Raw genomic sequence first — 13,843 nt, 5'->3', positions numbered from 1 at the left:
GTCATCTAATAGCTGTTTTTGTTGTTTTGTAGTTACATTTGAACTAACATTGTCTAAATTTATTGCAGTTCTATCAAGTGTTGATTCACTAGTCTTACTAAATTCGTCTTCATCACCATCATCAGTAATAGACATAGCGGATTCAAACGTAGAATCAAGCGGATGTAATGTTGAATTTAAGTCATTAACAGTACTATTGAAATATCGAGATTTATAGGGAGTGTCAGCTGTTGTTTTTGACTTGAAAACTTTATCGAACGTAATTTTCTTCTCCTTGTTCGTTTCCTGTTCAGTATTATCGTTAGTTTTATCGATAGCTACCTCCACAAGTTTCTTCAATGGATCAACCATAGGTTTAAAAGTTTCATTCAATGTATTTTCTAAATCAGCTTTGTCACGTTTTCTTAGTTGATACTTATGTCTGATGGTATCACGAGCCTCAGATAATTGCTCGAGCATCTTCTTTTCTTTTTCAAAATTAGCCATGTTGCCGCTGACAATTTCTAAAGTTAAATAATCTTCATTCGTTCACTCCGCTATATTTATAGCAAAAGAATCGAATCCTTTTCTATACCGTCCATGATTGATTGGTCTATCTCTATCAATAACTATAAATCCATGATTATCGTCTCTCCAACATTTTGAACAAATTGCTTTAAACTTCTCAAAAGTCATATCTGAGTTAACATGATCGTTGTAAATATGTTTAATATTCACGTCATCTTGTCGAAACAAATCTAGTAAATTCACATTATCTCGAATGAGATGCTTCGGTATGCGAGCGTATGATTGACAGACATAGAAACTATCTACTTTTTTATGTCTTCCCATACAGAAGAATGCTCTCACGTTGTCCTGCTTTTCAGTGGCTATATCTTCAAAAATCATGATGGAATTTGGATTAGCTTTATCCGGTGAAACAACTGCCTCATGCTCGCTGAATGCATAATACTGTATATCATCAATCGGTTCCAATAAATCTTTTAAAAACTTATACTTTGGTTAATTGAGGGACTTTGAATAAACATAAATGTTTTCAAGTCTAAGTCCATTAGGATGTTTCATTAGTGTTAGCAAACAGTTAGTTTTCCCATAGTTACTAGGACCACAGAAAACTGCTCGTATACTGTCAGGCAGTAGTTCACCATGTCTTTTTTCTCGTTTTTCCGTCTCAACCACATTATCAAAATTTATGACTTGCAACTTAAGTGGTTGCTCTTTGAAGTCCATATTGTTTTCTAATCACCGATCGAACGACGAAACTAACTATAAAAAGACTGTTTATATATTTTTTAGTTTCATTAAGACTTTGTCTTCTGATGAGGTATGATCATTTGTTACAAAAGAAAGACTGGTGGTGCTGGCTTAGTGAATAAGATCGTTAATAACTTACCATTCGAAGCTCATGTGCCTGGTTATCAGTATTGTGGGCCGGGAACTAAATTGAAAAAACGACTTGTTTGTGGTGATCCTGGAAAAAATCCGCTAGACGCTGCTTGTAAAGATCACGATATTGCTTATTCTCAAAATCGAGAGAACATTGAGGCGAGAAACGAAGCCGACAAAATTCTAGCTAGACAAGCCTGGGATAGAGTGCAAGCGAAAGATAGTAGTTTTGTTGAGAAAGTTGCTGCGTTTTCTGTAGCTAACATAATGAAAGTTAAAAGTAAACTTGGTATGGATGTTAAAATTTTAAAACGAGAAAAGAAACGAGGTAAGGGATTAAAAAATCGCCATCAACAACGACAGCGACGAAAGACACATGTAAAAAGTAAAAATCTATCAATTGCATTGACAAAAATTATTAACACTGCCTCAAGAAGTGTTGTACCTAGTAATAAATCACTCTTTGTAATTCGTTCGGCTATAAAAGGCGCTAAAGAAGCTGTGAAGAAGGCTGGAGGAAGAAGAAAAATAAATATTCCTCGTATTCTACCAATTCCTAGTAAAGTGGTGGAGCTCTTCATTTTTTAATTCCAATATTTGCCGCTTTGAGCGCCACTGGAGCTTTAGCTGGAGGAGCTGCTTCAATAGCAAAAGCCGTTAACAGTGCTAAGGCCGCTCAAAATTAATTGAAAGAAGCTCATAGACACAATAAAACTATGGAAGCTATTGCTATTGGTAAAGGACTTTATTTGAAACCACATCGTAAAGTTTATGGTCTTCATCTGAAACCATATTCAAGTGAAAAAGGTTTAAAAAAAAAAGCTCGAAATAACTTTACCTAATCGAGCACTGACAGATCATGATATAAGAAAATATGCTAAAATACTAAAAATTGCAAATTTTCGAGGTGTTTTTATGCGTGATGCTCTACCGACCGATGGGCCTCGATATCAAGAGACAGCTATTGTAAATTTGGATAATAAACGGGGGCCAGGTACACATTGGGTAGCATATAAAAAAAAAGGCGATGAGGTTATGTATTTTGATAGTTTTGGTAATCTACAGCCGCCTATAGATCTATTGCTTTATCTCAACGTTAATAGAATCATGTATAATTATATTAGATATCAAGATTTTAATACATATAATTACGGCCATCTTTGTCTCAAATTTCTTTTAAACAAACTATAGAAAAGACAACTAGTATAAAAAATACTCATTCGACAAATGACTGTCATTTGATATGAATCTGTCATAGAGAATACACTAACATTGAGTCTCTCGGGAACATCATCCGTACTCGAATCATATTATTTTCCAACGATCGAATTGATAGCAAACAAAAAATACGTTCTTGGTCTAGTTGAGCTATCGACATTTAATTTAATACCAAACATTGACGTTGTTTATAATAAATTTTACATTGAAGGTCAAGAAGCTATCACTTTACCGACTGGTAGCTACGAAATAGAAGATATTGAAAGCTTTCTCATAGACGCATTAGAACCTAAAGGTATATCGTTTAGCCTAAAACCAAATAATAATACTTTACATAGTGTCATTCAGTGCAGTCAAAAAATACATTTTGAACCAGAAGATTCTATTGGATCAATTTTAGGCTTCACTAAACGCACGCTCGTTGAAAACGAAACACATAGTTCTGACTTACCCATCACTATACTCAAAGTCAATGCTTAACGTGTAGAGTGTAATATTACTACAGGCTCTTACATAAACGATCGCAAAGTACATACTATACATGAATTTTTCCCAGCAGTTCCACCTGGATATAAGATTATAGAAGTTCCCTCTCACGTCGTTTACCTTCCAGCCGCTGTGAGGAGCATTGATCATTTTCAAATTCGTATAATTGATCAAGACGGAAACCTACTTAACTTTCGAGGAGAAGTCATCACAGTGCGAGTACATATAAAGACCATATCTTAGTAATGGATATCATTTATAATATAAAGAGCGGCCAAGGCTATATTAAAAGACAAAAATGTCGAACAGCAACCAGTCAACAGCGAGCTATCAGACCGCTCATACCTCAGAATATTCAATTCCTGAAAAGCTTGAGACTGAAAGTCGTCGAAAATTGTGAAAGAAAATATTGTGCATATTAGTGTGTTGTATAAAACAACAACAACAATATGGAGGGAATTCTAGACATTCATTCAGCTGTCGCTTTCGAAGAGTCTATAGCTCATTATGAAGTTTATGCGCATCAGCCTTATTCATTATCATATTTCAATAATAGCGATGAAATTCATATAGCAATTCAACATCAAGATTTATCTCTGCTTCCATCGCGCAGTATGATTCATATTTCTGGTTGGTTGACCAAGCCGGACGGTACTACGCCAGTGGAGAACACTTTATTAGTCAACAACGCCCTCTGTTATTTGTTCGAGGAAATACGATATGAAATAAATGCTATTGAAATTGATAGAGTGAAAAATGTAGGCTTAACAACTTTCATGAAAAATTGGCTTTCACTCAATCCATGTCAGAGCTCTATCCCTGAAAATGCCGGATGGAATGGTGTTAACAATGAAGTTTTAATATGTAATGCTCTAGGTTTTTTTGATATTACTATACCTCTCAGTATGTTGATGAGCTGTGCTGAAGATTAGCGGAAAATTGTAGTGAATGTCAAGCATGAACTTATTCTCACAAGATCAAGAGATGATTTGAATGCTATTTTGTCTGCTCCAATAGGGAATCCTGCTGCTTCAGAAAAAACAAAAATTACTTTAACTAAGGTTGAATGGTTGATGCCATATGTGATGGTTGCAGACAAAGAAAAAATCAAATTACTCAATCAGATCGGACGAGATCGTGCAATTACAATGAGTTATCGTACTTGGGAAATGTATGAGTATCCAAAATTACCACGTACATCAAAGCATGTTTGGAGTGTTAAGACTTCCAATCAATTGGAAAAGCCTCGCTTTGTTATTTTAGCTTTTCAAACTAAACGTAAAAGTTCGGCGAGTGTTAATTCTAGTAATTTTGATCATTGTAATATTAGTAATGTGAAGCTATTCCTCAATTCACAATGCTATCCGTATGGAAATCTCAATTTGAATATCAATCAAAATCAGTATGCTGTTCTCTACGATATGTATACTAATTTCCAAAACGCTTATTATGGTAAAGAAAACGAGCCGTTACTCAATAAAAAAGATTTCATTAATAAAGTGCCGCTAATTGTTATAGACTGCTCCAAACACAATCAAACATTAAAAAGCGCACCAGTTGATTTTCGCCTAGAATTTGAAACTCGGACTGATTTTCCTGAAGATACTGCAGCCTACTGCTTAATATTACACGATCGTATTGTACAATATAACCCAATTAGTGGTGATGTTAAAAATTAGTTTGAAATTAACAAGACATTATGTAATCAATGTATACAATGCTTTTCAATAAAAAAGAAAATAAATTATATATATTGTTGGAATTTAATAAAAACTACCTATAACCATACTGCATATGACGCCCTTTACTTTCGATTGGTGAGGTATGGTGACTACGGCGCCCTCTACTTTCGAATAGTGAGGTATAGGCTTTATATAGAACTAACACGTGCCTCTACTCTTATAACGGTTTTGGGAACTAGTAGAGTTCACATTAACTTCAGCATATTTTCAAATGGATTTCGTAATAGATTTTTAAGGCTTTCAAAGTTTAAACGAGACTTTTGTTTGTAAAGAACTCGCATATCTACCATTAGATGTATATACTGTTCCAACTGTGTTTTTCTTCGAACCACTATATCATTGGTTTCAACTTCCTTCCAAGGGTCGAAAAGTGAATCATTTCTTAGAAATGTGTCATTATGGTTTATTATGGAGATCCGGTCTTATTCCATATAAAAATTTAGCACGTGTACTAAACAATCATTTAAATAATTCTAGAAATATTTATGTAAAAGGATTAAAAAAGAAACAATGGTTACAAAAAATTTTACCTGAAAAGTAAGTATTTTTATTTATTTATTTTTTTGTTAGAAATTAAAATCATTATTAATTAAAAATTTTTTTCCCTTTTTAGAAAAATTTTAGAACTTGAAAGCGAGATGAGATGTCCACCAATGAGCGCATTACCTTACCCATTATAAACAATATGTATATATTATTCCAATAAACCAGCTAACTTTGTATGTGCCGTTACAAATGCACAAAGATTGTTTTTATGGATAAAAGCTAGACTGAAGCAATCTGAAATGAAAGGTATTGATGAAGTTGACAATATTACATATAAAAATTCAACTCAATATTTCAATATAGCGATATCACCTACAGAAAATAAAGATTATAGACAGACTGTATTATATTTAATGTATAGTTGAATGAACAATAAATTAATAATTAAACGAAAATTCTATAAGTTTTATTAATTAATATTCGAATAAAATCAACTGTGAGGTTGAAAGGTTCCCGAAATCTAATGAAAATATTATAGCGCTTACTTAGAGAAAGAGAGAGAGCAGCATATAGCTTGCCAAGCTCAATGCTACCCTCTCTCCAAGGGCCCAAATACCCTACTATTAAAGGAGAGCGAGAGAGAGAGAGAGAGAGCAGCATCCACACTATACAGCGTATGCGTCTAGCAAGCTAGATACGTTATCCCCCTCTTCAAGGGCTATACGGCGCACGCTCCTAGCAAGCAGCTAGAGACGCTACCCCCTCTCCAAAGGCTATACGGTGTACGCTGCTAGCAAGCAGCTAGAGATGCTACCCCCTCTCCTAGGACATGCATCTAGTAAGCATGTTTACTGTTGAAGGAGAGTGAGAGAGGAAGGGAGAGAGAAAGAGAGATATTTTTTTTTAAATTTAAATCAATTTATTTAATTTTATTAAATTATATTAAATTTAATTAAATTACAAAAATTTTTTATTTTTTTAATTATATTTCCTACCACATGGTTTGGTAGGTCGTGTAGGTTTCCTGTTAAAACAAGAAAATACACTAGGGTCCGGGATTATTTTAATAGATTTTAGGGATTATTTTAATAGATTACCTTAGGTACCACTTTCTGTGTGCTCGTGGTAGGTAAAATCATGCTGCTGCTGCTGCTGCTGCTGGTAGCGATGACTGCCGGTGGAAGAGCATTTTCGATGCTACTCATGGGGTGTCTATCCACAGCATCAGTAGCAACATTCATCTAAAAAATAATATTCATTTTTAGAAATTTAGTTACTAAATAAAAAATGTATTTATCTATAATAATAAATAATCTTACCTTAAGAAATTTCTTCTTTGGTGGACGAGATGTAAACGCTGCTAACGGAACAGCGTTTACACATCTTTTTTTGGCTGCTTTTACGGCTGTTGTTTCGCTCGCAGCCCTCGCAGCCTTTTCGGCTGCAGACTCTGCAGCCCTCGCCATCTTCTCGGCCGCAGCTTTAGCAGCCCTTTCAGCCCTTTCAGCTGAATATTTTGCAGCCTTTGCTGTCCTTTCAGCCGCGGCCCTTTCGAGCTCAGCGGCCCTCTCGCTTGCGGCCCTTTCGAGCTTAGCGGCCCTCTCAGTTGCGACCCTTTCAGCTGCAGCTTTTTCGGCTGCAGCTTTTTCGGCTGCAGCTCTTTCGGCCGCAGCTCTTTCGGCCGCAGCCCTTTCTATCCTCTCAACATCGCTCTGCAACTAAGAAAAAAATATATATACTTATTTAAATATACTTATTTAAATACAATTATTTATATACATACCTTTATAACTACTGCTACTAAATGTTAAATATGTCGACTATGCGACAGCTCCGTCACGATTATATTTAGCTGAAAAGAAAAAATAAAAAGATTAAAAATAAATATATTTGATATTATATAAAAAATACTTACCACTCTTAAAATCGCAATTAATAAACAATAAAATATGCTAGTTGGTAAACTAGCTAGCAGGATCGGAGGAGTCTAAAAAAACAAAAAATTTATTATAAAAACTATCTTAAATAATTAATACAATATATGAGCAATTCCACAGAAATGGGCCTCCCCTTGTCGCCAATCATTTTCTTTAAATTGTACATAGTATAAAAATTCTTGCACCTATCTTTTGAAGTAACATACTACATAGAAGCTGTACAAAAAATTCTGAACCCATTAATTTTATTTTTCATACCCTATGCAACGGAAATGCACAAAAAAGTTACAAAATTATCGAAAAATTACGATGTCGCCGCCAATTTTTGTTTCTTTTCGATTGTATTTAGACATCGTTCCCTATAAAATAATGTATGGAAATAGTCGTTTCTATTTCATTTTACAACGCTGAATACGAATATCAATATCCCGAATATGTGCCACGAATATCGAAGGCGTGGGAGGCACTTGAAGTTGTGTCGCCAACTTTTTCAGAAATTTTCTTTTTTTGGTTTTTCGACTTTTTGAGGTCTGTTCCATCAATTTTATGGTTCACTGATGTGTGCATCGTATTCTACAGTGAAAAACGAAGAGAAGAAGCTATATTGGAGATGTGTGCTCATACACTAGCAGACGTGAGGATCGTTAGAGTAGACGAAGAAGTCGCGTAACTCGAAAAAAAAAAGTGGTTTTTACAATGGCACACTTCAAATATTGAAAATTTATTTATAGAACATAGCGTTATCGCCTCTAGGAACATCAAGACATCAAAAAAACATTGGCACATAAACAATTGATATAATAAAAGCGTATTAATTGATAAACAAAATAGTTGAGGCAAAATGAAATTTTATAGAATTTGTGATTTACACACTATTTGCGTTTGTCTATACTCTAGTGTAATGAAAGTAATGTTGTGATATAAAAGTAATGTGTCTCTAAGCTTCTGTTTATTATATGAGCGTAAGTTCCATGTATAACACAGAGCGTAACTAATGTTATCAGTCTAGACGTGTCAATCAAACACGTTACGTCGCCAAAATGTGTTTCTTTTCTTTGAAGTAATTTTTGTTTTTCTTTTGTATTAAAGTAAACTTTTTTGAATAATCATGAGTAAGCCCACATCAAACTCTACCAGCCTTAGGCTACAACAAAAAAGAGATCAAATGAGAGAAAAAAGACTGAATAAAAAAATTCTCCGAGAAAATAAAAGGAAAAAATTACAGGAGCGTCGATTAGCAAATAAAATTACTAATTCATCCACACAACACAAGTAAGCATCATAATAATATGATATATTTTTATTAATTCCACTGCTTTTAAGATATTTCATGTTGTTATATATAATCTTCAGCAGTACTGTAATTTATCAAGAAGACAACACTCGACGCACACGTTCGCAAGTTGGTTGCCAGACCGTAGCTGAAAGTCAAAATATCAAATCACCAACAGCTGTGTCAAGTAAACGTAAGTGTACAACTGAATTGAGGACTTCAAATTCAAAAAAAAGACTCTGCTAAAATATTAGCAATATGACTTTGTAATTGTTACTCATATGTTTAAAACATTTATCAATAAACTTGCAGTCAAAATATGTTACAAATTTTTTTTTTTAATGAAATTTTTTTTTTACGCAAAAAAAACACCTGTGCCTCAACAAAAAGTGAGTAACGCGAATATATTCTTATTCTACATGTCAAAACATATCCTAGAACAAATTTTTGGAGATGTGCTTTCAAAAATGAAAATCAAAAAAAAAAATCAAATAGTCCCATTTCTGTGGAATTGCTCATATACATAAAATACTTACATTAACCATGAAAATAATCATGGCATTTATTGTACTTGTTATTTGTTCACTATCCATTTTAATTTTTTTATAAAAAGCAAAGAATAGTTACTAAAAAATACTAAATGCTTCGTCGATGTATACTTCTTGAGCACTACCGAACGATTGACTCCGGAAAAGATTTTCGGAAAGATCAGGATGATTCCTACTCTCCAAAAGAAACTCTAGTCAAATTGATGAAAATCTTTAAAGGAAGAAGAACATTGACTTCGCTTTAGACGCTTAGCATGTTGGAGGATGTTAACGCAACTAAACAAGGCTAACTTAAAAAAAAATTATATGTAGCCCTGAAAAAGGATAGTGCACGCTGCTAGAACGCATCTTCATTTAAAAAGGAACATCGGTTGTGCTTTAGACTCTTAGCAAAGACTTCTACAGCAACCTACCTTAACAACCTCTGTAGGTGGGAAGGGAGAGTGGGTGAATGGGGGGGGGGGGCACTGTCGAAGGGCCCACTGGCTTCTGTCTCAGGACATACGCATATACTTTATGCATTGACGCCGCATCTTCAATGCATAAGCTACATCGATTACCTTTTAGGTACTCAGCGGGAGGTGTCAAAGGTACATCAAATGCCTTTTAGATACTGAGCATGGGGTCTCACTCTGTCGAAGGGGCCCCATAGCGCCCTACTATCGAAGGAGAGCGAGAGAGAGAGAGGGAGAGAGAGAGGGAGAGAGAGGGAGAGAGGGAGAGAGGGAGAGAGAGAGAGAGAGAGAGAAAGACCATCATATAGTTTACCAAACACCCTACCGACTTCTACAGCATCCTACCTTAACAACCTCTGTGGGTTGGTGGGGGGGGGGGCACTGTCGAAGGGGCCCACTGGCACGCGGGAGGTGTCAAAGGTACATGAAATGCCTTTTAGACATTCAGCATGGGTTCTGACCATAAATTAAAAGGTGTCACTACTTTTACACCTTCATCGGGCGACTCCTTTGTGTCCCAGAACATACACGTATCCTTATACATTGGCGGCATCCTTTGACGGCTCCTTTGTGTCCCAGAACATACATTGCTTATCTACTTTCATAAGTTAGATTATTCAAATATACTTCAATTTTACGTGACTAAACAGTTACCAAGTCTTCATTAAATATTGATTTATTATGGAAATTTGACTTTGATACAGAAACTTTAACATCATATCGTCCACTCTACTTTCTTAAAAGTTTCACCCCAATATGTTGCGAATGTTTCCTAGTTTTACCATATATACTTTTATTTTTAAGCTTGAAAATATTTATTTGAAATTCGTTTGAGCTTTTGTTCACATTTTACTTTTTAGATCAATGTACGACTTTAACCATGCAGATTATGAAATTTTAATATCCTAGAAAATTTTACAAGCTTGAGTCCATGATTAGCAGGTGGTTTGAGAGCTCGATAATATATCATATAATTTATATTATTCATGAAAGAAACATATAATTTTTCTTACTTAGAACCAGGTATTTTTATATACTTTGGTTAAAAAAGATAATCGTTATGCTCATCGTATATCGATTAATGATAGTCCAAATCAATTTCTAAAAAATAAGCTGCTGGAGCATCATTTTCAACTTGTAGAAAGTCAATGTTATCAAAATTTTCTTCTTATTCTAAGTCATCTTGTGGTAAACATTGTGTCACTGCAAATCCATACAAATAATTAGCATTGAAGTGAAAAAATACTTTTTTTCTTTGCGCGGAATTTTTATACTTATATTTCCATAATAGTTGCTTTTATTTCCAGCACTCACAAAAAAAAATAATCCTCGCCAGTGCAGTGCATAAGGATGGAAGAGATGGGTAGGTATAATAATCTCATACGTACATGTAGTTGGAATTTGAGAAACTTGGTATGTTAGCAGGACTATTTTTTGGGAGGATTGATTTTCTTTGAGACACTGTTTTGATGGAGATTTTTTGGAAGGTTGAGGTAATAATTTTTTAAAAGATAGTTCAAGTGTAGTTTTTTTGGAGATTAAGATAATCCATCAGAATATGATGTTGTGATTAATAACTTAGATTGAGTAGGATTTTTTCTCATATACAATGTTTTCTATCATTTGAATATACGGAAATATAAAAAGTTCGAGTAAAATGCAAAATTTTTAGGAAACAGTTAATACCGGCGTAATATTTGATAAAAATATTTCTTTATTTATCGGTTTCGATAGGGTTTCGAATGAGCAACAAAATGCCATGCTACAAAATTGTTGTGATTTTTTTTTAAAGTTGCGCAAGGGATCAGAGATAGACAAGAATTTTCAGAATTTTCAGCCTTGAATTATCGTTTGTAAACAAAAGCAAAAAACATTTGCTTATATATTCATGATTTACACCATTTGAGGGCTCTTGAAAAGACCTTTCAAATGCGTCTCCGTCCAGACGTTACAGTGCATCAAAGATGGACAGTTTCAAAGTTTAAACAATTTTGTTCGAGGGAGAGAGGATAAAAGTACCTGACCGGGAGTGAACGTAGTCGGTGCTCCTCGCAAACGCGTGAGTTGTAATTTTCTACAATGCATTTTATTTTTATTTATCTCTTCGCTTTAATTAGTTTAATTACAATATGCTCACGATGGTATCGAACTGGATGTTGACTGATCACACAATAATCAAAGAAAATATAAATAGAAAATTCTCTTCATAGGTTAAATCATTATGAAGCACAGACGTGGATAACACATCATTACAACTATAGTTATAACAAGACGGTACTTATTTGAGTCTGGTAAACGATTATTTTAAAGGTTAAAGGATGACTATTTAGTGGAAGTAGAAGAATAGGACGAGGATATATCCGTTGAAAGATGCGATAACCTCAGTTACTTATTTTTCAAATCTGACACTGCCAAAGAAAATTCGCGCGAATTTGAGAGCCGCCTTCGAGATAATAGCATAAACATAACGTAAAAGAGGTTTAAACTTGTTTTAACGAATTCATAAGTGTTGGTTTTAAAATGGAAGTCCTCATAGTTAAGATCGAAGATTGGAGCTCTCTTCATTCAAAAAATATAATAACTATGTATTAACTATTTGATGTAAAAAAAATTTTTATTATAACAGTTAGATACATATGAAATAAATTTTGTATTTCATTGATTTTTATCCTTTATATTTATGCATGAATTATGTGTTGTCAAATCATAGCTATTTTACAACAACTTCATTTCTTGCAGGCGGACACCAAATGTCTTGTCTTAATAACTTTTCTTTTGAGATTCATGCAGCATCCGAACATAGTTTCCTCCAATAGAATCATCCAACAGCTGCCTCTGCTTCGATAGATATATCTGACGTAGTTTTGTCTAAATTTATTTAAGTTGTATCGAGAGATGATTCACGAGACTCATCGAATTCATCATCCCGATAGTCATCATCATCAGATATTGCTGATTTATACAAAGTATGAAGCAGTCATAACGTAGAGATAAATTCACTAGCAGTACTATTGAAGAAGCGAGATTTATTGAAGGCGGTAGGAGTAACTCTTAATTTGAAAATTTTACCAACGTTATTTTCTTCTCGTTCTTCAACGGTTATTCAGTTTCATTCAATGTCTTTTTCAAATCAGCTTCATCGCGTTTAATTAGTTGATATTTTCGTTTAACAGCATCACGATCTTCGGATAATTGCTGGAACATATTCTTTTTTTTCAAAATCAACCACATTGAAACTTGTAATTCTTAAAGTGAATCATCATCCACTTACTCTACGATATTTATAGCGAAGATATCAAATCTCTTTCTATATCATCCATGATTTATTTGTCTATCTCTATTGATAACTAAGAATCCATGATTATCGTCTTCTAACGTTTTAAACAAATCTCTTTGAACTTCTCAAAACACATGTCTGAGTTAACATAGTCATTGTAAATATAATTAATATTCACATGACCTTGCCGAAACAAAACTAGCAGATTCACATTATCTCGAATGAGATTCTTAAAATGCGAGCGTATGATTGACAAAGATAAAAACTATCCACATTTTTATGTCTTGCCATATAACAGAATGCTCTTACGTTATCTTGCTTCTCCGTGGGTATATCATCGAAAATCATGATGAAATTTGATTGTGTTTTGTGTTATGAAACAACTGTCTAATGCTTGCTGAATGCATATGACACTGTATACCATCAATTGCCCCTAATAAATCTTTTAAAACTGTATACATAGTTTGGTGAAGGAACTTTGAGGAGACATACATACGAGGTGTGATCAAAAAGTAAGGTGAATTTTGAAATTTAGTGGGCTACGTCCGTTCGATCTTCGACTTTTTTATTTGGTTATGTCGGTACACTCGTCTAGAACATACGTTCCAAATTTCAGCTTTGTAGTATGTTTGGTTTGTTTGTGAGAGGCATCAAGGTTAGAAGTGTTTTGCGTGCTCCACGATTTGCTGCTGTCTAAAAACATGGATCAAAGAGTTTGCATTAAATTTTGTGTGAAAAATGGAATCAAATGTTCCAAAACACTTGAAATGCTGAAAGTGGTATACGGTGAGTCTACTTTAAGCCAAAAAAATGTTTACAAGTGGTATAAACTCTTCCAAGAAGGCCGAGAAGACACCGACGACGAACCTCGTTCTGGACGCCCCAGCACATCAACAACTGATGAGAATGTTGAAGAAGTGAAGAAAATAGTGTTGGGAAATCGTCGAATTACCATTAGAGAAATTGCTGATGATATTGGCATCTCATTTGGTTCGTGCCAATCAATTTTGACGAGTGTTTTAGACATGAGACGTG

At 34.3% G+C, this 13,843-nt stretch overlaps 1 protein-coding gene across 3 annotated transcripts in view; it reads right to left on the bottom strand.

Annotated features, from left to right (window-relative positions):
• The window catches only part of LOC131675566 (troponin C-like), a 667,249-nt gene that overhangs the window by 500,141 nt on the left and 153,265 nt on the right, over positions 1-13,843 (bottom strand). Inside the window, exon 1 of one of the 3 annotated variants that reach the window (XM_058954586.1) lies at positions 10,545-10,563. The exons of the other annotated variants lie outside the window; for them this stretch is intronic. The gene's annotated coding sequence lies outside the window, so the exon portion shown is untranslated. Of the gene's footprint in view, positions 1-10,544; positions 10,564-13,843 lie in introns of those variants that run through there. 3 annotated transcript variants of the gene reach the window in all.

The sequence above is a fragment of the Phymastichus coffea genome, unplaced genomic scaffold (genome assembly GCF_024137745.1).
Source record: "Phymastichus coffea isolate CEN01 unplaced genomic scaffold, Cenicafe_Pcof_1.1 PCOF00025, whole genome shotgun sequence".
Lineage (NCBI taxonomy): Eukaryota > Metazoa > Arthropoda > Insecta > Hymenoptera > Eulophidae > Phymastichus > Phymastichus coffea.
This window is presented reverse-complemented; position numbering and strand designations above follow the sequence as displayed.